General features: G+C 40.3%; 2 long non-coding RNA genes across 2 annotated transcripts in view; both read left to right on the forward strand.

The window, feature by feature from the left end:
• The window catches only part of LOC134170281 (uncharacterized), a 225,925-nt gene that overhangs the window by 3,895 nt on the left and 200,744 nt on the right, over window positions 1-21,286 (forward strand). The gene's annotated exons all lie outside the window — the stretch shown is intronic.
• Window positions 16,452-19,538, forward strand: LOC134170328 (uncharacterized). The gene is made up of 3 exons (XR_009967239.1): window positions 16,452-16,761; window positions 18,219-18,523; window positions 19,351-19,538. It is a non-coding gene; the product is annotated as an uncharacterized LOC134170328 (long non-coding RNA).

Here is a 21,286-nt window from a genome sequence, read left to right on the forward strand (position 1 = left end):
GCTACTTCATAGACAACACTGATGTGTTTAAGAGCAACCTTCAAAGTTGATAGTGTATCTGTTGGAGGCTTTACCCTAAATTCATTGTACAACAAAGCAGCTAACCTTGTGTTACACTCCGGCCAATCGTATTTAATCTCCTCTTAGCCATTAAGAGGAATCCTCTCTTGCAAAATAGTGTCATAGCTGAGCAGGTTTACTGCATACAGAAAATAAACTCAATTTTTCAAAAGGTGTGATAACATTCCTAAGTACATCTTGACAGTCATTGATCTGCTGCTTGAAGAGAACCCCACTTGATATGCAAATAAATGCTTTTTGATTTTTTTTTTGTTTGTTTGTATGTTACATTTTTGGGAATACAAACATATCAAAAGGTCAAAGTTTGCCCTTGTGTAAACCTGTATTAAAGTCACCATTATTATTTATAATAATAACATGCATAAAGAACCCAAGATAGACTCATTAGCTTTAATGGGTTGTGAGGCCATATTTATTACTAATAACAAGGAAATGCAGATTATTAATGGCTGTTGTTTTATATGCTAAAATGAATGTGTAATCTAGGGAAGGGTTTAGTCACAAGTTTTGGGACTTTGGCGATTCAGTTGTGGGTTGTTTTGGTTGTTTTTTTTTGTGTGCTTTCTGTCTGTTTGTTTTTTACAAATGAAGTAAATGTTTTTCAGCAGCCATTGCTTTTTTGAGGCTTCTCTTTCAAATGATGCTAAAGCACTCCTGCCCCCCTGTGTGCTTTAAATAAATCAATACTGTGCTTTGTGCAAATTACTGAAGATTTGGGCTGGGTAGACTAGTAATCATTCCTAGAGGAAAAAGGTGGAGCAGCAGCAGTTTGTATTGTTTATTAGCTTCTTAATGTTCTGTGATCTTCTGTTCTAAAGAGTATTTTTTTAAGAGTTTAATCTTATTTGCACTTAATTTTTAAATGCTTTACCAAAGATTAGTCATTTAAGATAACAGGTTGAAAAGTTTCCTAGGTAAGAGATGTCAGAGGAACCCTTAAGCTTCCCATGGTGGGGGCTATGCTGTGTGGTGATCTTGGTTTGTTTTTGATGCTGGTAGTTGAATGTCAACAAACTTTGTTCATTGGCTCCTTTAATCCATCAGCAGAGAATGTGTAAAAAGGTAAACGACCAAAAATTATCCTCCTCCCACCCTTTGTTGTCATACTTTTTGTGAACAGTTTGGAGTATGGTTTACTATCTTTTAGTTTTGATTTTTCAGCTGTTGTTTACCTCACAATTACTTTCTGATTCCTGTGAATGTTCACAAATAGCAACTTCTTAAGTTTAGTAATATATCTGCAGTGAGTCATCTGCTTGTTAGACTGCTGGGGGGTTTGGTGGAAAGCAGAACTTTAAGTCCATTTTGTAGTTGCAATCCTTGATTACAGTCATGGTTTGCTTAAGTTTGCTGGAAAATTAACTTAAAAGTTCGGCTAGGTTGAGCTGTAATGTTTGTAATGGTTGTTGTCACATAAAAATCACTGTGCCTTTCTTTGCGGGTGAAAAGGAGAGAAGTGTTCTGAAAGGTTGTCCTGGTTTAAGCCCTGTCGGCAAGCCAGCCACACAGTTTTTCTCTCCCTCCGCCTTTTTCATCCCTTCCTCTGCTCCGGGAGGGATGGGGAGGAGAATCAAAAGAAAAGAACGCAACTCCCACGGGTTGAGATAAGACCAATTTAGTAACTAAGGGATAACACAAATCACTACTGCTACCACCAATAATAATAATGATAAGAGAAATAACAAGGGAAGAGAATACAACACCTCACCACCCGCCAACCATAGCTCACCCCCCCCAGCCCGACCCAGCACCGACCAATACCTAGTCTAACCCCTCAGTCTACCACCCCTTCCAGGTAACTCCCAGTTACATCCTGGGCATAACGTGCTGTGGTATGGAAGACTTCTTTGGTCAGTTTGGGTCAGGTGTCCTGTCTCTGCTTCCTCCCAGCTTTCCCTCCTCCCTGGCAGAGCATAAGGCTCAGAAAGTCCTTGTTCAGACCAAACATTTGAGCAGTAACTAAAAATATCGGTGTTATCAGCACTGTTCCCAGGCCAAAAGTCAAAAACACATCGCTGCACCAGCTACTGAGAAGGAGAAAAAATGACTGTTGCTGCTGAACCCAGGACAAATTTTTACATTCAGAATTGCTGATGGAGACTGCCTGGACATGGACAGTTTGCCTGACAAGCTTGTAGGCAGAAATGTTGCTATCAAGCCCCTGATAGTGTGTGTGAAATGATGTAATTGTATGGACTTGTGAGTAAAAGTTTGTTTGTGTGAGGTCCTTGGTAAGTAACTGCTGTAACTGTGATATTTCATACATGTGTTTTCATTAGCTCTTACTGTGTCAAAATTTGCGAGTCTTAAAACGTGAAAAATGCTTCTTGAAGTAAACATTTCTTTGAGTCGGAACATAACTTTAAAAATGGTAACTTCAGGGTAGACAGCTTACAAATCAAAGCTGACTACAATTGACCTATCAGTTATGTAGCTGAGTAGCTGAGTAATAGCTTGTCAGGAGCATGAAAGAAGGCACTGATAGACACATTAGCCTAGTGTAAGCTGGCACAATGGGACAAGACTTCATGATACTGTTGCTTATGGCTCTTTGCATGTTGAAGTTGGCTACTGTGCAAAGACCTCCAGCAACACTGGCTTTTGAAAAGAGTGCTGCTCTTTTCAAAAGAGATGAAAAGTAAGAAGGCTGAACTCCCTTCATATTGATATTGTCAGTTTGATTCTTCCCTCTGAGGCTTCAGATTTTCTTGGATTGAAAGTTCCTTAAGTTTCTCTTTCAGTGTAAGATGTTTAGCTTCCAAATATCTCAGCAGTGTCAAGTGTTTTACACTCAACAGCTGGTGCTTTCAGAGTGTGCTACACACTGCGCCTTCAAATCAGTCAGTGTAAAGCCATATGTAATTTGCCACTTTCCTGATGTGTTTTCTCTAGTGCAAAACTCTCGTCTTTCTCATTATCACACTGACTGGGATCAAGAGAAGGACTTGGGAAGCAAGTGGAGCTGTTGTCCCTTCATGGTGGATCTGCTGTTAGTATTTCCATAATGGCAATATGTGAGGACTTGAATCCAAAACAAAAAAAAAGCTCACTGCTACTTTTCATTGAAATGTGCTTAAATATCTTAGCCTGTACTATGTATGATAACATCCATTTCTGAAGGTGGTTGAAGTTGGAAAAGATACCCGTAGTTAAAGGCGTGTACTTCCAATGATTTATTTCAAGTATTTCAATCTGCGATACATCTGAGTGGAAAATGCTAATAAGGTGATGCAAGAGACATCCTATGTTAGAATTATTATCCTGAATTTCACCCACAAGTTGTGCTTGCTGTGCTATCTTCCTCTATTGATGTAAAGTCCCACAGCTGCTTTGTTTTTGGATGCTGTTTTTCATAATACATAATTCCATGTGCAAGGCTCAGAACATTATTGCTCTGAGGGCGGGTAAAAAGTGAGCTACCTAACCTGTTAGCAAACTGCTCCAAGATCTCTTGATGCTTCATAAAGATGCCTTTCTGTCTAATGCAATGGTTATGTTTTTCTTAGCTTGAAAGTCTGAACTGCATAATACATTTCAGTTAACATGACTTGCCTGTACAGGAAAAGCCCAAACAAAAGCATCATAGTGCTGAGTAAGTTAATAAAATCTGCTGTGATTATAAAGGCATTAGTAAAGGCAAAGTGTATTTGCCATCTCTGTACTGTGTGCAGCTTTGACATGAAAAGAAAGCACACACACAGTAAAGAGACAATATTGATCAGCATGATAAGCTGAAATCTGCATAGAAGGAATCCAAGCCTTGTGCTGTTTTCTCTATTTCTGTAGGCTTGATAATATAGGAAAACTTCAAAGATCTCAACCTAGTATCTGCCTCAATATTGCTAAAATTATCTGTCTATCCATTCAGCTGCTCAGACATGTCTGTGTGCCTATGCTGATCCAGTCATAGGATGAGACTTCTGGTATTGTTTTCTTCTTGGTTTGCTACTGTTTGCAATCCTAAATCTTTATTCCTTCACATCTTGTATGGGAGCATATTGGTGCTGAAGACATTAAATCATGTCTCAGAATAACTCAGTTATACAGGCACTGTAATTCTTGAATACTCTGATGGGTCAAAGATAAACTTCATAAGCAATAGATGTGTTAAAGATCACTGTGTGTTAACCTCTTCAGTAAGCCCAGGGATTTCTACTGCTACGGACTGGAGGCAGAAAGACTTGATTAATTATCGTTGTATTGCTTCTGTTCTGATCTATACAATCTTTGTTGAATCTTACTGAGTTAAAGAAGTGTCAGGCTGAAGGAAAGTGCACCTAAGCGTGTTAACATGTAAAGGAAATAAATGCTGCTCAGCAGTCAGTCATTCCTGAAGTTCCAGGAGAAGTAATTTATGTTCAATACCTTGGTGGCTTCTGCTTAACAACTTAAGGGTTTGAAATATTGGATCAGACAGCTAGTTCATGTTTCAAAGGAAAATGAAGCAATAACATCATATAGGGTTTTAATATGTCTTGGGAAACAGAATTAATATTTCGGAGATCTCATTTATGGCATAAGCAGTAATATTTTGTTGACAGGAACTTGAGTTAGAGTGGACAACAATAACATGCAAACTGAAATGAGAGTGTTAATTGTGAACGTAATAGACTACTTCATGTCTTTGTCCTAGTGATAAAAGCAAGGAAAAACTGAATCAGCCACACACAGTGATCCCTAAAATCTGGAGTAATGAAATCCCCCCATGAGGCTCAGGTTGATATTTCATTTCCAACTTATTATTTTCCAGGGCACTTTACAGGCAAGTTGATTTCTTCAAGCTTCATATCATGCAGTTTCCATAAATTCAGTTTCTGGAAGGGGAAGCATCTTCAGAAGAAATCTGAAATCTGAAAGACATAAAATAGCCAGCCTAAGGATTTGATTTAAACCCTGAGTAACCTTGTCTGACTTCAGAGTGACCCTGCTCTGAATGGGAGGTTGGACTGATGGCCCCTCCTGAGGCTCTTTCTAATCGGAATGATCCAGTAAATCCATATACATCTTCCACTGACACATACTCGGACTGAGAAATAGATGATGCCATTGAGATGATGAGTCTGTGGGTGAGAATTAAGGGGCAGGCTGGCAGGGGGGATACTGTTGTAGGTGTCTGTTACAGACCACCAGATCAGGGTGAGGAAGTTGACGAGGCCTTCTACAGGCAGCTGAGAGAGGCCTCACAATCACAGGCCGTGGTCGTCATGGGGGATTTTAACTTCCCTGATGTTTGCTGGAAGGACCACTCGGCAACCCAGCCGCAGTCCAGGAGGTTCCTCCAGTGTGTGGATGATAACTTCCTCCTGCAAATGGTGGATGAGCCGACCAGGAGAGGAGCGCTGCTGGATCTCATCTCACTAACAAGGAGGGTCTGGTTGAAGCAGTAAGGGTAGAGGGCTGCCTTGGTTGCAGCGACCACGAGATGGTGAAGTTCAGGATCTTGTGTGGTAGGACTAGTAGGATACCAAGTAGAATTGCAACCCTGGACTTTAGCAGGGCAAACTTTGGCCTTTTCAAGCAATTGCTAGGGGAAATCCCATGGGCAAGGCTGCTTGAAGGAAAAGGGGCCCAAGATAGTTGGTTGACATTCAAGGACTGCTTTTTCCGTGCTCAAGATCGGAGCATCCCGACACGTAGGAAGTCAAGGAAGAGGGCCAAGAGACCTGTGTGGCTAAATAGGGAATTGCTGGGTATGCTCAAGTGGAAGAGGAGAGTTTACAGGTCATGGAAGGAGGGGCTGGCCACTTGGGAGGAATATAAGGCTGCTGCTAGGGGATGTAGGAAGGCAGCTAGGAGGACTAAGGCTTCCTTAGAATTAAACCTGGCAAGAAGGGTCAAGGACAGCAAAAAGAGCTTTTTCAAGTACATGGCAGACAAAACTAACACCAGAGGCAATGTAGGCCCACTGATGAACGGGATGGGTGCCCTGGTGACAGAAGATGCAGAGATGGCAGAGTTACTGAATGCCTTCTTTGTCTCTGTCTACTCTGCTGCAGGCAGTCCTGAAGAGCCCTATACCCCTGAGACCTTAGATGAAGTCAGGTCGACGGAGCGACTTGCCTTAGTCGATGAGGAATGGGTTAGAGATCAGTTGAGCAATCTGGACGTCCATAAATCCATGGGTCCAGATGGGATGCACCCGCGGGTGCTGAGGGAACTGGCGGAAGTCATTGCTAGACCACTCGCCATCATCTTTACCAAGTCCTGGGAAACGGGAGAGGTGCCTGAGGACTGGAGGAAGGCAAATGTCACTCCGGTCTTCAAAAAGGGCAAGAAGGAGGACCCGGGTAACTATAGATCGGTCAGCCTCACCTCCATCCCTGGGAAAGTGATGGAACACCTTGTCCTTGGTGCCATCTTAAGGCATATCAAGGATAAGAGGGTTATGAGGGGCAGTCAACATGGCTTCACCAGGGGGAAATCATGTTTGACCAATCTCTTAGCCTTTTATGAGGAAATAACGCGGTGGATGGATGATGGCAGAGCGGTGGATGTGGTCTACCTTGACTTCAGCAAAGCCTTTGACACAGTCTCCCACAGCATCCTCACGGCTAAATTGAGGAAGTGTGGACTGGATGACCAGGTAGTTGGACTGCGAACTGGCTGAAGGAGAGAAGCCAGAGAGTTGTAGTCTATGGGGCTGAGTCTAGTTGGAGGCCTGTAACTAGTGGAGTGCCTCAAGGGTCAGTACTGGGACCGGTATTATTTAATATATTCATCAACGATTTAGATGAGGGAATTGAGTGTACTATCAGCAAGTTTGCTGATGACACTAAGCTGGGAGGAGTGGCTGACATGCCAGAAGGCTGTGCTGCCATCCAGCGAGACCTGGACAGGCTGGAGAGTTGGGCAGGGAATAACGGGATGAAATATAACAAGGGAAAGTGTAGAGTCCTGCATCTGGGCAGGAACAACCCCAGGTTCCAGTATAGGTTGGGGAACGACCTGCTAGAGAGCAGTGTAGGGGAGAGGGACCTGGGGGTCCTAGTGGACGACAGGATGACCATGAGCCAACACTGTGCCCTTGTGGCTAAGAAGGCCAATGGCATCCTGGGATGTATTAGAAGGGCGGTGGTTAGTAGGTCGAGAGAGGTCCTCCTTCCCCTCTACTCTGCCCTGGTGAGACCCCATCTGGAATATTGTGTCCAGTTCTGGGCCCCTCAGTTCAAGAAGGACAGGGAGCTGCTGGAGAGAGTCCAGCGCAGGGCAACCAAGATGATTAAGGGAGTGGAGCATCTCCCTTATGAGGAAAGACTGAGGGAGCTGGGTCTTTATAGTTTAGAGAAGAGGAGACTGAGGGGTGACCTTATAAGTGTCTATAAATATATAAAGGGGGAGTGTCACGAGGATGGAGCCAGGCTCTACTCAGTGGCAAACAATGATAGGACAAGGGGTAATGGGTGCAAACTGGAACACAAGAGGTTCCACTTAAACTTGAGAAGGAACTTCTTCTCAGTGAGGGTGACGGAACACTGGAACAGGCTGCCCAGGGAGGTTGTGGAGTCTCCTTCCCTGGAGACATTCAAAGCCCGCCTGGACACATTCCTGTGTAACGTTATCTAGGTGTTCCTGCTCTGGCAGGGGGATTGGACTAGATGATCTTTTGAGGTCCCTTCCAATCTCCAGCATACTGTGATACTGTGATACTGTGATTTCAAGAGGGTCTGTGTCTCCTTTAAGGATGCAGGCAGTGATGGGTAGAGAGTGGGGAGTATGCTGTGGTAAAACCAAAATGTGGATTTTATTCACTTTTAAGTTTTCCTCTCTAGTCACTGTTCTACTTGTTCTCCAGGATTTTGGCTTGGCTTGCGTTGCCGTCTACCAAGGTGTCTGAACATCACATGTCGTGCAGGAAGCTGCTTCTGCTGGAGGGTCCTCACTTTTTTTTCCATTTTTTCAGTGGAGTTTGTTGCTCATTCCCTGGGAACTCATGCTTGCAGCAGGCAAGTTGACTATCTTCAAGAAAAGACTAGTGGTATTTCATTGAGCAAGGCAGGCAATCATACAGCTGTGTGAATCACACTTTTCTGTCAAGAAGTGGATCAGTTAAAAGCTTTTAATTTTAAATAGCTTGTATGGATGTGTACCTGTGTGTGCATGAGGGTGTGACTCCTTCCTAGCTACAGGAGAAGGGAGAGCACTTACTTCCTTGAATTTCTGGTCTTGTGTCATCATCTGAGAGCAGATTTAAAGGACCTTGACAAGGAGTGCTTAGAAGGGGTTACACCCTATTAATTATTGACTGTTTGAACTGTACTTGACTTCTGTTCCAGTGTGGAGATTAGGGAATGGACAGAGTTTGAGCTAAATGAACATCAGACAGCCTTGATCACTGAACTGAGGGTTAGAGGTACGAACAAGGCACAGCACAGAACTAGATGCAAACTTTAAGCAAGATACAGCCTTTATTCTGAAAAATTAAAAAATATTTCCTTTTAAAACACAGAGGCTGACTAAAAAAGCTTTGAAAGCCTTTGTGAGGGAACACTGACAAGAACAGATGTCTCAATTTATGTAAAGAGGACATAAGGATTAGAGAAATCCTAGAACACCTCCAAAGGTAAAATCTGCATTTCGAGCTAAGACACCAGCCAGACAACTCATACTGGAAAAAGACCTTAATGCTGTCAGACCTAGCGTGTTCTTAGCGAAGCTGAAGGAACCCAAATTTACTGTGCTCAAAAAATCTACATGGCTAAGCAGAGATGGAATAGGATCCTGTTTGTACTGCAGCAGGGCACAGACATGTCTTGCTTTTTCAGCTGGTAATTATGTGGGTGACTCTTGACAGCCTGCCTCTTTATAAGATTTGTTTCTGGATCATGCTACATTAATTAATTATTGGCCTAATTTGCATCTGCAAAATGTCAATGTAGTTTTGGAATGTGTTCTGGGGATGGCTTTATTTGCAGTGTTAGTCCTCACAACTAGAAGAAAATCTGTGGGTGACTGTCTTGTTCCTACCTAGTTACTGAGTGCTTGTTTGGAAAAAGAAACAGTGCTTATCAGAGGAAACTCAGACTTTCAACCATGTTAGAAATACTTGAAGCACTTCAGTGTTATTTTCTTTCCTGTTTTTTGTGGGCACTGTTACTGCAGTAAGAAGCTTGAGAAGGTCTAACACAGTGTTTTAGAAATGCAAGAAGCAAATACCATTGTATTTTCAAATCGATAGTTGTCTGCAGAAACACTTTATCTAAGAAACCACTGCACATAATTTTGCCTTTAGACAGGATCTGGCCACACAAACCTTTCCAAAATTCATACTTTAAGCAGGGTTATTTAAGGCTGGCTTTTTCTGGGGTTGCTTCTGTCGTGGCAGGCTATTGAAGAAGTGCTTTCATTTCTCCCTAAACAACCTGTTATTCATACAGCTTCCCCAAAGTTCACTTCCTTGTTGTTTTTGTTGGTAAATTTGTTAATCCAAAGGAAGATTTCTTTTTTTTTTTTTTTAGTCTTAAAATTCAGGCTGCCAGAAATGTAATGCCAAAATTACATTCTGCTCTGTGCCTTTCTTGTGTCTTTTCTTGTGCCCTACCCACTTTTAGTGAAGTGTGGTAGTTTATACTTTCTTTGAGACCTGATCATGTCACAAGACACAGAAAATTATAATCTTTCATCCCCCAATCAACCCCAATCAATATTAGCCCCACACTGCATCTGATATTAGTCTTTCCTTATAATCAGTTTATTTTTATTGACAAAACAGACTAGAAGTCTTAAAATACATCTTTCTTTCGCTGGCCTCTTTTTTTTTTTGTTTTTGCTTGTAGTGTTCTGCTATAAATCCAGTACCACTCGCTCTTGTAAGACCATAACTTACTCAGGTGTAATGAAGCCCACTCACAATATATAAAGATCAAATTCCCAAATGATTCAATGTATTGAACCAGCAAAGTGCGATACTTAGTGTGAGACTGCAGTGTGGGGTTGAAGTTTTTTCTATGCAATCATTTTGGCATTTTTACCTGGCTCCTTCCTTAGGAAAAAATCTCTGTTATTGAGGTACTGCTGAGAGAAGCCTGTGTACAATATAAGTAACACCAGCTCTGGCCAAAATTCCAAAACCATTAAAAAGTATTAAATTTGCCTTGTGGTAGTTCTGCTTCTGAGGTTACCTAAAAATTTCTCCTGAAAAATAATTTTCAGCTTCAAAAAGCTGTAACTTTATCAAGCTTTAAGTGTTGGGCATGAAATTTTCCTGTCCTCAATGAATTATGAGCCTGAATCTTCGTTACCAGAAAAGTGGTTTCAAAAGGGGCATGGAGCATAGTTTGGCTCCCCAGGACAGGGGTTCTTTTATGTTAAAGTTTTGGGTAGTAATACCTCTGGGTTTTGGAAGAAGTACAACTTAGGATTTGACAGTGGTGTTTGAAAGTGGTAAAATGTTTTGCTGTGATAGTCATGCATTCTTGCTACTAGAAACCTTTGAAAAGCACTTGTTGGCAAAATTGCCTCAATATCCTATGAGCATCTACCATGTGCCAATCCCTGCTCCAGGCTGGAGGGAACATAAACTACATGATGGCATTTTGGGCAGGCTTTAGGAAAAGGACAGGGAGCCTGGTGGTATCAGAAGTACTGAATAATGAAGTCCTGTGATTGGAATCTATTGCACATTTAGATCTGTTATAAAGTAAGTTGCTGCTTGACAGTACTCAGGGCTAACAGCACAAGCTGATGAGAAGATCAATGGCACTGATGCTTTCACAAGCAGTGATAGTAGAAGGGAAAATCTGTCTTCTAGAACTATGGAAGAGGGATTATCCTCTAGCATAGTTTCTGATGTGTTCAAAAGTATGACTTAGTTCTCCTATGCTATTTTTTTCACATGCTTGGTGCCCAGAAAGTTCTGCTGCTCTGGACAGCAGGCTGCAATGTTCCTGAGACTTCATTTATGCCTTCTTGGCAAATAACCTGTTAGCAGCTCAGCTGTATTAGTATATACACAGCACATTGGGCTGTGGGATTTTCACTCCTGTTTCCTGAGTAAGGAAGGGCAGAAGTTAGCTAGTCGGGGAAGAGGAAAAAGCATACAGACTGGGAAGACTAGCCTGTAAATTTGGATCTCTAAGATGCATCTTGACTACTGTATTTTTAGCACAACACAATGCCTCATCCGTTCCAAAATTCCCTGGGAAGCTGCTCAGTAATCAGCTAACAAAAAGTTTAAACTTTCATACTATCTACATTTCCCATGTGAAACAAATACTTGGTTTTCCTTCTGTGCTTAGTATAGAAATCCTAAGAATGTTTGTTTCTTCCAAAGTGGTTGGTAATATGTGCTTCTGTGATGATCAAAGCATGACGGCTTTAATCCACTGTTTGGGGAGGTGGAAAACTTGGCTGGATTATCAGAAAAATAAGAAGCTGTGGCTAGTAGCTGCCAACTGTTAACACGTTATTTCCCCCCCCCCCCCCAAACTATTATGTTATAGAAATGCTGCTGTAATTTTGTAGGACTTTATGTGGGATTCTTTATAGAAGTCAGTATTTCATTTTGTTCTTGGGTCAAAAGGCCATTGAAAAGATAAACTGTGATTTCAACTTAACAACAGAAAGCCCAGGAAAAAAAAGGCCAAAATTGTTTACTAAACTCTACCATTTATAAAGAATATTCAGCGTATTGTGCTTTTCTGATAACTTTCCAAGTTACATCTGATTGCTGAAGTCCTTCTTCTCAACTGTTTCTGCCAAAAGCCTTGGTCTGAGAAGTGTTTTGTCAGCTTCAATAAGAGAAGAATCCAGATGTATTTTCCTCATACAATTTCAGAAGAAAGGGAAAAGCCCCAGACAAAAATTAAAGATTTAGGGGTTCCTCCCCACCACCTCTTTCTTTCTTTGTTTCCCAGGCAAAAGTTATTAAACTTTTATAAGAGCTTCAGTTTCTGTTAACTGAGGGTAACACTGTAGTCTTCAGGATAAAGAAAGTGCTGCTACCAGAGGGTTTCCTCTGTATCAAGGAAGCTGTTGCTACTTATATTTCTTTTTGACTGTTAAAAGAAGTTCTTAAGTAGCACCCGTTCACCTTTCAAGTTTGTGATGGTAATTTTTACTTCAGAAGGAGAAAAGCTATTAAGGAAACATTTCCTCTGTGTCACAAGGTTAAGTATGTAAGAGCTTGCCATTATTTTTCTGGTTTTGGTGGAGTTTCAAACAGCCTGTTTGATTTCTGGCTTGTGTAGGCTCCTAAAGAGAGAAAAAGAGAAAGCTGCTGACTTAGAGGGTTGAAGTAGTCTGCTTTGACTGTTAGCTGATCATTGATGCTTCAGAGGGCAGAAAAAACATTAGCTGGATCCAACTTTCTTGTCCCTCAAGCATACAAATATCAGGATTGCAGAGGCTAAAAAAAAACCAAACCAAAGCCCAAACACAATACCCCAAAATAGACAAAAAAAAAAACCCAACCAACAACCAACCAACCAACCAAAAGAAATCCGAACCAAAACGCAAACCAAGAAATGCACAGAAAATACCAGGAAAGTAATGTAATTTACAGCATTTTGCTGTTCTTCCTGGGTTTCTTTGATGAGGTCTGTTGACTTTTTGAGTAGGTCCCAAACAAATGTGTCTCCATAATTAGTTTCTTCATTCTTTATTGTGTTTTCCATTAAATGTACATTTAAGGACTGAATCAACTGTGTTTTCAAACAAATTAACATTTGTACAACAAATACTTCAATGATTACAATTTATGTATATTGTAGAGTAAAGTTTCTGCTTAAAAACCAGGTAGAAGTTCCTCACAAGGAAGAGGAGGTACTTTACTAGCCAATTGGGGCCTCTTCTAATTTTGGAGGAATGGAACTGAATTTCATCTAAGTTTCTCCTCAATTTGTTATTGTAGAGCTGTCCTGTAATTAAATGTTTGTGTTTGAGGAACATAAAACCTTAACTAAAAAGATAAAGCCTCTCTCTTGTCAATGTGATGTGAAAAGTTTCCACTGTTGAGGATTACTCCCTTGTAAATGCAATATGTGAAAATTACTCTTCCTTGTATTTCTAAAAGCCTCTTTTTTATGGCCAGCTACCTATAGAAGCACTGGCCATTATGAAGAGATTCAGCACAAGCCCACACTGCAGAGCTTCTGGAGTTAGTGGGTTTACATGCCCCCCCACTGGGAACTGCTGTTTATGACTTGAGACCTGGCCTCACAAATGCTTGTGGTCAGCACCTACCTGATTGCTGAAAGTGGCGCTGTAGGATACTGCTCCCTCCTCTCTGTGGGAATTTGTAGGACAAAATCTCTCTCTTCAAATTACACTTAATGTGCTCTTAATCACCCTGTCAATGAAAAAGAGTGAACTAATCAGTAGTTATTTTGAAACTACTCTGTCCCTTGGCAGCTTTAAACATACAAAAAGAATTGAAGGTTTCCCTGAATTTTTCAGCAATGTCTGCCAAAGAGGTAAATTCTGCCAAGCAGCAACATCCCTATCATGTGTAAGGGTCTAGGCAGGATCTGGTCAATCAGAAACTCCCCAATCCATACTCTTTTGTCTCTAATCACAAGAGTAATTGTCAGAAAGTTGCAGTGAATGGCTCTGAACACCAGCTGGAACCTTGTTGTTTGGGGAAATAAAAGCAAAACAAAGTGAATTTGTATATCCTGGTTTGGGGCAGGAGGATGGTTTGGAAATGTGCATAGCCAAGAGTGCAAGTGTATCTGAAAATGGGCTGAGCTTTTCAAGTTTTAGTCTATGCAGTTATTGGAGAGATTGAGAAAGGTTTAAATTATAATGAAGTAGTATTTTCATGGGAAAAGAAGTAGTAGGTCCTAAATAGTGTTTTTGTAAGAATCAGCAGATGGAATCATGCTAGACATATGCCAATTAAAAAAGATCAGACATACATCACAACTGCTGCAATAAATCCAGTTTTCTGCCCTGAAATGTCCTGAAATACCCTGAAATGCCTTTGAACTAAGCTGAAGTACCTTTTTTTTAAGACTTTTTTGAAGACTAAGTTTAGCAAAGTATGTGTTAAGCTTTAGTCAAATGTAAATAATTGCACTAGGTCTAACAGTGATGCTTGCCCATAAAGCCATTTGATTAGACCTTCTGTGTGGCTGGCTCAGGATGGAGTGTGACTGCCTCCAAGGGGCCTGAGAGTGGAGTTGAGTTGAGTTGTGGTGTTAGGCAGACATGATTCTTAATGAACAGCATGTTTCCTATTAGATTTGAGTAAAATGTGAGTGGAAGATGGTGATGGGGCCCAGGATGGTATTGTGTATACGGAAATAACTAATCAAAGAGCATTCTGGGGAGGCTGAGCAGTATACGTATTGCACACTGTGCAGAAACAGTGTTAGTACAGCTACCAGGCTAATAACCTACTGTGAAAGCATCTTGAACATGATGGGAGATGGGAATATTGCAGCTTCACATTTGTGTAAGCTAATGAAGTCTCCAAAACAGGATGTTTCCCCATCAGCCGCTGATGATGAAGAGGGATCATACTGTTCTAGAGACTCCTTTCCCCTTACAAATGGTGGTAATTGAATGGCAGGCGGTTGGAAGATGCATAAGGAATTTTTACAGATTTATCTGTGAACCAGAGCATTTGCTCAGCTCCTCCTCTGGTTTTGTGTGCAGGCTGATCCAGAGTATACATATGACTTGCCTCCATAATAGGGCATAACCTCTGCTACCTCTTCACTGCTTGGGTTTGACTTCTGTGTCCATAGATCCAAATGTGTCAAGTATATCACTGAATGCTATTTATTTACAGTGCATTAGTTTTCATTCACAAAGCTGTGCTTGAGAAACAGACAGCATAAATGTAATAAAGGATCTTAGGGTGTCCACTGACGCAATTCAAATGCTTCTATGCTCGCATATAGTAGATACGATGCTGTGCAAACACCCATTGTTTTGTTTTCATAAAAATGTATTCTTGTGATCTGAGCTACTTGTTATTGTCTTCAGTGCTGATAGCACAGGGAAAAAAATGGCACATTTACTATAAATCAGCACATGGTGCTGGCTTTCTGCTGAGAGAAATACTGTTTATTAGAGCAGCAGTTGCCAGCAACTTACTGGCAACTTTTCTCATCTATTTAAGTGATAGATAGTAGCAGCCTTACTGCATGGCCAGATGCAACTTTGGTCGCATGCTGGTTTGTTCTTCCTGTATGCATAATGTGTGGTTTTAGCCACTAAGGAATGTGTTGTAGTCTTCTATAAAACATGAATTTCCCAATAGCTGACATGCAGTACCAAACCTTAGAAGAATTTACATACAAATTGTAGGGATTAAGCCCTTGTAAAAAGCGTGCTGACGCTTTGTACAGAGAAATCTGATTGTACTGTGAAAATACAAAGAGGCAAATATGTTATCTTGGATAATTCCCACCTAGTACTATTAGCAATGCACCAAATGAAGAGACTTCTTGTTCTGCATAAACAGGGCAGGGTCTAAACAGGAGAAAGCAGTTTTTTGTTGTTTTCGTTGGTCAGAAGATGACATTTGGCAATGCATTAAGAGCATAGCAAAACTGAGGACAGATTTTCTGTCCTAGCCCTGCACTTGGAGTGCAGGCCCAATATTTTAAACTATTCAAAGCTAGCTGCCCATCAGTGGAGTCCACATAAAGGTTTTGTCCTAGGAAGGTTTTGAAGCTGAACTAATGTTGGTCACTACCAAGTTGAAGAATATGTCACATACCTAATTTTCTGAAGAAAGCTAAAGCTGAGTGATGAAAATTGGATCCTAGTCAAAGCTAAATTATACCCAAAAGTTTTTTCCAATAATTTTGGCCTGATCCTTCAGTGCAGTGAAAGGCTAGGCACAAGCTTGACCACAGGGCCCACCTGGGTGTCTTCTCATGTAAAACTTGGACCTAGTTGTGATTCTATTTCAAATCCTCATGGTGTCTTGGATTTTTTTGTGTGCCATTCCAATTCCTTGCTGGGAACACCTACACGTCAAGCATTCTCCGGATTAGTTATAACTGCGTTAGCAGGTGAGTGATGATTAGTTGTGAAGAACAGATTGCTGTATTCACTTGAGTCTTGCCCCAGTAGTCATTAATTATTCTAGTCCTTATTTTGCTTAGACAAGTAAGACAAGCTTAGACATAAGGGGTAGGTCTTCTAGTTTTCTGTCTTAGAGGCTTCCTGTTCCTTTGGCAGTGTATACTGAGGAATAGCATCTCTGCAGGTGTTCAGGTCAAAAGAGCTAGATTCTATATGACTTCCAGACTAAAAGTAGTAAGGTCCAGGCCTGCTCATACCTATGTTAGCAGTAACTAATAAGTGCAGGACAGATGTAAGTAATTATCTACCATTTACTCTATTGCCTTAGCATCCTTAGCAGAAACAAGAAAACAAAATCTTTTAGAAAATCTTATTTTCTTGTTTTAGCTAAAACAAGATAACTAAGAGCTTACAGCTCTTGACTGCAGCAGGTAGTAGTGTCATAAGAAAAAAGGCACAAAAATATGTACCAAACAAACCTACGATTTTGCTCAAATTATAATGAGTTAAAAAAAAAAGGAAGCTTGCTATTCTTCTCCCAAGCAGCTGCTGTGACTGGTAATTAGGAAAAGAAATGAAAAGCCATCAGTTCATTTCTACACTTGGCTTTTAATGCACCAGAGGAGAAGCAGACATACCAGAGCCTGTGAGAGGTTTCTTGCCTGATCTCCAAAAGGGCGGGTGAGTTCTCTGCTGAGCAAAGTAATGCTGCTTGTAATAACAGTGTGAACTTTGAAAATCTGTTGTGAATCTGCTCGTTTTCTCCTTAAGTTACCTAGTTTTGGGATACCTCCAAACCAAATAAACCTAAAGGGTAGTCTATTTGCCTTATTCTCCTTCATCCTGCAACACAGACATTAAAGCATCAGACATGCTTGACATTATGTGAGTTTACCTAAAACAAGATAAAACTTGAACTTGGTGATTTATAAGACTGAGTTTACAAGACTCTTCTGAGGGCCAGAATAATTCATAATCTCTTTAGCCATGAATGCAGACACACATACCCACTTCTGTTAGTCTGTACTGCTGAGAAGTGGTACAGATGCCTGTATATTGCAGCTCAAAGGATAGCATAATCTGTGGCCATCACTCCTATTTATTATTGTGTCTTGCTTTACCACTCCATGCAAAACAGTGGGTTCTGAAGGTATTTATGTGCCTGAATAAGACTGGGTTTATAGGCTTTCTGGAGGAATACCTCTGGCTTTGCAAGATTTCAGTAGAGGCTTTTTTGTGCAGTGTACTCACATCTGTATTTTTAACAATCTATTATCTGAAACATTTTCCATAACAGTTTGGGAGCTTTTTTTCCCCCTTCTCTTCTCTGAATAATCAAACAGCCCTCAGTTTATAAGCACTTGATGAGACTTCCCCCACTAATAGTTTGGAATTCTTTTCTACTTTACTAAATAGAAGAGCACGGAAAATATGCCATTGATTTTATGTAATTGTACTGCTTTAATTGCTGGTATGTGTGTGAAGGGGCAGAGTACAAAGAAAGAAAATTGTCTCAGAGACCTTACCTGCCGAGAGCTGTAAGGGTAACTGACAATAATGGTTTTTGTTGTCACTGATGTGTGTTGCCTCTTTCTCTCCCACTGCTGCAGGTGTAATTGCTAACTAGGCTTTGTAACTAGAGAGGAGGCTGGGGCACGTGCTACTTGTCTGGTTTTGCAGAGACACGTTCTAATGGCTTGGATAACTGAGGAGGGAATTAGGAGGGGTAGAAAGTCTTTGTAGACAGGGTGAAAAGTCATTAACAGGTTTTCTGTGAATTTTAATGGCCATGAAAAGAGAATCAGTTGTTCCATTCATATCAAAGTGAGCACTGCTGGCTGTCAGGTCTGCACTGGTCTCCTGGTTGTATAGGACTGGTCTTTATGGTTGATTCAGAAGGTTTGCCTTTAGATGAGCTAAAGGCTTGGACAAAACCGGTTATCGCAGTCATTATTTACATCCTGATGACTCTGTGGCATAGGTAAATGACTTCTGAACTGTGCGTTTTAAGAAAGCATCTATGCTAACTGGGGATTGCAGATTGTGCAGATTACAAGGTAAGTAAAATAATAGAAGTTCCTAAGCGCTGCCTGTAGCGTGCAAAGCTCTTTGGCAAAATTAATATCTGCACTGACCCACTTGGTCTTTATCTCTCCCAGTTTTCTTGAGTGACAGAATTGGCTGCCATCGGAGACAACTGTTATGTCCCTCTGCCATGTAACAGCAGCTCTTTTCTAGGAAGTGGGGAGACATACAAACGGCATGAACAGAAGTTCAGAAAGGGTCATTGTAAAAGCCAATATCTTTCAATTTTTGGATCCGCACAAAGGGAGCCTTTTGAAACCTGAGTTTTGTGTCCTTTGCCACCTCTTCTCAGTAAACAAAAAAATGCAAGCCTTCAAGACAACAATACTGAAAGAGACTGGAAGCAGATGCTTATTTACAATTATAGGCAGCTGGACAGGTAACAACATGTTAAGATTGAGTGTCCTTAACAGTGTGAAGTCCTGCATTCACTAGACACTTGTATAAAGTTTTCTCAGTAGCACTATTAAATTTTGGGAGGACTGAGTCCAGTCCCATTTACAGATGTGAGGTATGTGGGTGGAAATTGCTGCACATGGACTGCAGTGTGTTCTCCCGATTAGGCTAACAACATCTCTTTTTGCTTGCATAATGTTTGTTCGAGTCCCTTGATAAATGCTTGTTTGGTCAATATTCCACTCCTGTAAGAGGATGAGGTGAAGGAGATGAGCTAGCAAATGACAAGCATTAAAATGCTTGAGTTATGTAAAACAGAATTAACTGAGAAAGTTAGTTTTTGAGTCTGCATCAAGAACGCACAACTCCCTGGAAACTAGAGTGTGGGATTTTCTGCTGGCTGTAGAAGTCCTCTGGGAGGAAGCTGCTACTAATGAACATTGTGTTTCTTATTAGCTATGGATTTTTTGTTTGGCACAATACTTTAGTTGTGCATCTTTTACAGTCTTCCAGTCAGCCAAATTATGATCACACCGAACTCCCAATTGTAAGCATTATAGAAACAGAGTAGTAGAAATGTGCATAGCTGCTGTATGCAGTGGATCAGGAAAAGATTTTGTTATTTGAAGTACTAGTTGAGGTACATAACTTTATGTAATCATAAAGAAAAGCCTTTGTGATAGGTGTAATCTCTTTCTTTGTATGCATTATACGCTTATATAACAGTAACTTTTCTGTAGGAAATAATTGAAAATATTTTGATTATATCAGCATGTTTATCTGCAAGAATGTATTATTCTATCCCTGCAGATTACATAATAAGTGACTTAAATTCAAGAAGATGGATTAATCTGGAAATTTGTGCAGATTAACACCATTACATGGATGACACAGTATTTTACGCTGTTACCTGTGACCCTCTTTCGCAACTCTGTGTTTGTTGTTCTTACTCCAGCCTGATTGTTGTGTTAGCAATTCTACAACAGGGGCAGAAATCAGTGATAGCTTCAAACTACTCCAAATACTGATGTGAATTATCAGAGTTACATATAGTACGATCCAAGTCCTGATTTCATTAAAGTTGATGGCAAAATTCCCATTGACTGCAGTGGAACCTGATTTCTGATTCCAAATAGGAAATGAGCTGTCCTAAGTGTGTGTACTATAAATATTCAAAGCAGCCTGAATAACTCAAATGGCACAGGATTGCAAATAAAATACCTCTTTAATATCTCTCAAAAAAAATTACTTGAGTAATATATACTTTCTAAAGAACATCAGTTGATGACTTCTCAGGAGCGCTTGGCATGTTTTCTTTCTGCTGTGTATTAGGTTAAATAACCTTGATGACAATCCAGTCACAATTCCTTGCAAATAAATGGCTTGAAAATACAAGGTATATTTAATCTCATTAAGAGTGACCACATGGGAAAAAAAATTAGCATCCCATGTAATGAAGCTGTCAGTGATGTCACATAGAGTGTGAATATTGTGAATCAATACAAGTTGTTCTGCTTGTCAGTGTTCAGGAAACCAGTATGTTAAAACCTGGCAATGAAATCTTAAAATACAGACAGAAATTAATTTCATTTTAAAACTGTTAATTTCCCTGTTTTATAGTAACTTGATTTAGCTAGATTTGTACCAAGCCTATTACAGCTGCAGAGGGGAGAGCTGTTGAACAGGGACACAGAGTGTCACAGATTAACACAAATAGGAACAAAACTGAAATTTCATTAAGGCATTTAAACTTCACACTGCCAAGAGTCAGTGGTAGATCTGTTCTACTTCTAGGTACCTGTATTGTGTACAGAGTAATTATCAGCTGAGCTGTTCACAGCTGTGTATAGTACTCAAATAAAAAAGACCCAGAAAAGTGACATCAAAGAAATTAATGTAAGTTTTGCAGCATTAACTTTTGTAGCTTTGTTACTGTGAAGTGAATTTCCTCTCTTAGTACCCTTTGGCTTCATAGCTTGTTCTTGAGCACAGTATGGCATGAATTTCAACAGCAAAAGGAAGGCCATGGTATTTGAGTTTAGCATAAATGAATTTCTCTGAGTCATAAAAAACCAAACTCACTTGAATGGTATCCTTGAAATAATTGTCCTTGGAGTAACTGAACAGAAATAGCAAGGTGAGATCAACAAATAAATACAATGATTCTTATAGATGCAGTCTTTTTTTTTTTTTTTAACCCCAAACCCCATATTTGTTTCTTGAATCTTGGACATATGAAAGAGGTGCTCCAACACAATGAGAGTATTATTCACAAATATAAAAGGAGTAGGAATCCCAAAGCTTTGAGAAATATAGCATAACTGATAAATGATATACATTTTTCCCAATGTCATGGGAACTTGTTTGAACATCTCCTTTAAAAAAGACATTTTTTTCTGTAGTACACAATGCCTCTGTTGTTTTGAGGGGGCTTTGAAGGGGCTGTGCTTTGTTTTGTTGGGATTTTTTTAATTGTGTTTTGGTTTGTTTTTTTTATACTTCTCTCCCACATGTTATAAATAGCTCTACTAATTGGGAAAGTCAAGAAGAGGAATGGAGGAAGATCTTAACAGGATTGTAGAATGCTGCTCTGGATGCTCTTGTAGCTAAATGCATGCTCAGACAACATTTCACATTACAAAACAGATAACCCAATTAAACTCATGTCCTCCTCAAGGGAGTTTCTGAGGGAAAATTAATTCATATGCCTCAGAGTAAAAAAAAAAAGATCATAACTGCCATGGGC

Source organism: Pezoporus occidentalis, unplaced genomic scaffold (assembly GCF_034315485.1).
Source record: "Pezoporus occidentalis ecotype Australia unplaced genomic scaffold, CSIRO_AGI_Poc_V1 ctg37, whole genome shotgun sequence".
NCBI classification, from domain to species: Eukaryota; Metazoa; Chordata; class Aves; order Psittaciformes; family Psittacidae; genus Pezoporus; species Pezoporus occidentalis.